Genomic DNA, 3,351 nt, shown 5'->3' with positions numbered 1-3,351 from the left:
TTCATTGTTTAATTCATTGTGTGAACATGTTTGTTTTTTTTTTACACTAAGAACCTGTATAGACTATCTTGTAATTCATTTATTTATTAGGTTTTAAATATTTGCTTTTAAATACATTAGCAAATATAATGAATAATTTATTTTTTAATTACTAGCATTTAAATACCTTAAAACGTACTTTTGACAGTCCTTACATTATATACAAAATTTATCTTAAAATATTTTTAATGTTTCTTTTCTATTTTCAACTAGGGGAGACCGGGGATAGTTAACTACAGGGGTATGTTGACGAACTGCGTTTATCTTCAGAGCCTTTCATCAAAAAGTGACAAAAATTACACAACCTTCCTAATTGGCAATTTCATCATTTACTAAAGTATTGTTAGGACTCGTGCATGCGCATGAGAGATTAGAAACTATGAGTTTTGATTCAATTTGATTCAAAATGTTATAATTGCAGACGGTTTTGTAAATCACAACCACACATTTAACATTCTTGTTAATGAGCGCGTCTTTATTTATACCACCCAAACTTGCTTGTGGTTGTGTCTTTTTTAAATTTTCATTTTGTCTGGTAGTTTTATCTAAAACATCCGTTTTGATAGCTACAAAGTTAAGATATGTAGTTATTGAATAAATGCAGACTTGTCGTTATGTTATAGTTAGCTACAATAATATTTTAATAATATTAACGTTATAGTCGATATTGAGTACGAGTTTAGATGTACATTTATCTTTTAGCAACCTTCATATATATATGTATATATATATATATATATATATATATATATATATATATATATATAAAGGGCTTATTGTGAAACAAGGACAAGCCACAAAAACAAATTTTTGAGAAAAATGACTTTAAAGTCTTATTTAAATCTATAAAATTACATTTTGCAGTAAGATGATTTTATAATTATAGCCCCAATTTTAAGAACTTTTTTTTTTTACAAGTTCTTTGCGTAAATGTATTTATTATTTAAATACTAAGGAGAGAAAGTTTAAACATGTCCTGAATTATGGGGGCTATAACACCATGCCCTGAGGATTAAAGAGTTCTGAACTTTTTAGAGGATGCTTTATTTTTGTAAAGATTTTTCGCCAGTTTGATACAAAAAAAGTCCACCGGCTCAAGAATATCCTTTGACTCTAAAAGTCTTGGTTTAAACAACTACGGTACTTTTAAAGGGGCATGAAAAACTTAGAACTTTTTACGTAAATATCTTTATCAGTGTGTAGTATCAGTGGCCTAGCTACCGCAAGGCCAGTATAACCAAAACTTACGGTCCCACAAGCAACTGAACCTAGAGCCGCAAGATTTAGGAGCCCTAACATACATTTAAAGAGTTTTTTTATGTCCTTTTTTAGAAAAGTTATTGTTTCAGAGAAACAGAAATTTGGCACCTTGGCCACGTATGTCTACTGAGCAAAAATACTTTGCTACGCCACTGTGTAACATACGTATAACCCGAGCTCTATCTAAGCAATGATTTATGCGTAGGTTAAGAAATAAAACTTGTGGTGATTGGAGCCTGGGTCCTAAAACATTTATCATCTCTACCCTAAATGTGAGGGCAGCAAATTAGTAACTTTTATTTTTAATTTTCTTACACTAAATTCAAGTCGACAGGTTTTAAAATTCAAATGTTATGATTATATAAAGTTTACACCCAAACCGAATAAAGTGGTTGTTTCAACATTTTTCTAAACATTCTAATGTGATATAAACATGAACATACTTAAGTTTGGTACTTAAGTATGTTTTATTTACGAAAAGTATATTTATTAACCAAAATCATTGGCTTTTCATAATTATATTAATAATAGGGGGGTAATTGGTCAGTTTTATTTAAATAAAAACTTCAGCAGTTTTGCACAAGTTTTTATTCACGCAAAGTTAAACAATTTACTCAGCTAATTGCTCAGCTTTACTTAAATAAAAACTTAAGTAAAATTGCTGAAAATTTTATTCACGTTAAGCTTACTGAATAAATGTAACTGCTTTTTTTTATTCACCCGGCATATTACATCTCAAAATTTACGCAAGTAGACATTATATTATTGGTTACCACAAAGTTATAAATGAGTTTAATATGGTTTTTAACAAACATTAAAAGACCTCATTTGTACGTAACTATTAAAAATACCATTAGTTAAAGATACTGTTGATTAAGTAATTCTAATCGGTTTGGTGAAAGAAAGAATCGCCGCATTTTCAAATTATGAAACCTTTTTACATTGCTTTTGACGTGCTATAACACCACGCAATACTTGTATTTAAATCAATTTAAAATTAAATATTTTATTTTGTTTAATTTATATTTTTCATGGATAATTTTGTTTTAAAACATTTTATTTATGTCAAAAAAATAAAATTATTCAAAATCTCTGTTATTTATGCAATATTTCATCTGTTTTGGTATGTTATTTTAGAAAAAACTTTCCCTTTTTCTAAAAGAAGATACTAAAACAGAAGAATTTGGTATTTCAGCTACATATATATTATTTTTTTAGATATATTCTCAAAAAATACAAAACTATAATTGTCAACTAAAATAAACTTATTAAACTCAAACTTCAGAAAAACGTATGATCAACAATTTTTAATAAGTTTTTAATGACTTTATTATGTACGGATGTTTAGAGGTTTGGCAATAAGACTATTTTTATTTTCTTCTTGCCCCCACCATTCGTATATTTTACAAAAAAAAAGTAATAATTTGTAAAGGCAAATTTAAAAATATAAAAAATTAAAAATCAACCACTGCAATAACGAATGTCTATGTGTAATAAAAAAAAAATCAATGACGGAATTAAATTTGAAAAAAAAATTAGTTTAATAATTATCAAACTAATAATAAAAATAAGAATAACTTGAAAAATATTATATTGTTTGAAAAATACAAATGATCTTGTAGACTAAAATCACTTATAAAAAGTTAATTTTCTTCTTTATTCTTTAAATTATAGGTCCGCGTCATTTAATTAATTATTCACGAAAAAAGACTTATATTACTTTCGTTCCGAAGCACGGCGTTAATTTTTGTTCAAAAATCTCCTGATTGCCAGTTTGCGTGTGTTTTCACACTTCAATCATATTAGTGGAAACCATGTAAAAACAACACTTAAATTTTAATAGACCGATCAATATCTAAAGTTTTTGAGAGCGGTTTCTATCGGTACAGACATTTTGCGCTAAACTTAAATTTTATTTATTAAAAAAACAAAGCGTATGTTTATGTACCTCATCCTGCCATTTTTTAAATTATATCTTGAGATTATACTTTCACATTGATAACATTATATCAAATTGATATTCACAGAAAAAATATTACAAGAATTGGACAC

This window comes from Hydra vulgaris, chromosome 03 (genome assembly GCF_038396675.1).
Source record: "Hydra vulgaris chromosome 03, alternate assembly HydraT2T_AEP".
Taxonomy (NCBI): Eukaryota; Metazoa; Cnidaria; class Hydrozoa; order Anthoathecata; family Hydridae; genus Hydra; species Hydra vulgaris.
This window is presented reverse-complemented; position numbering follows the sequence as displayed.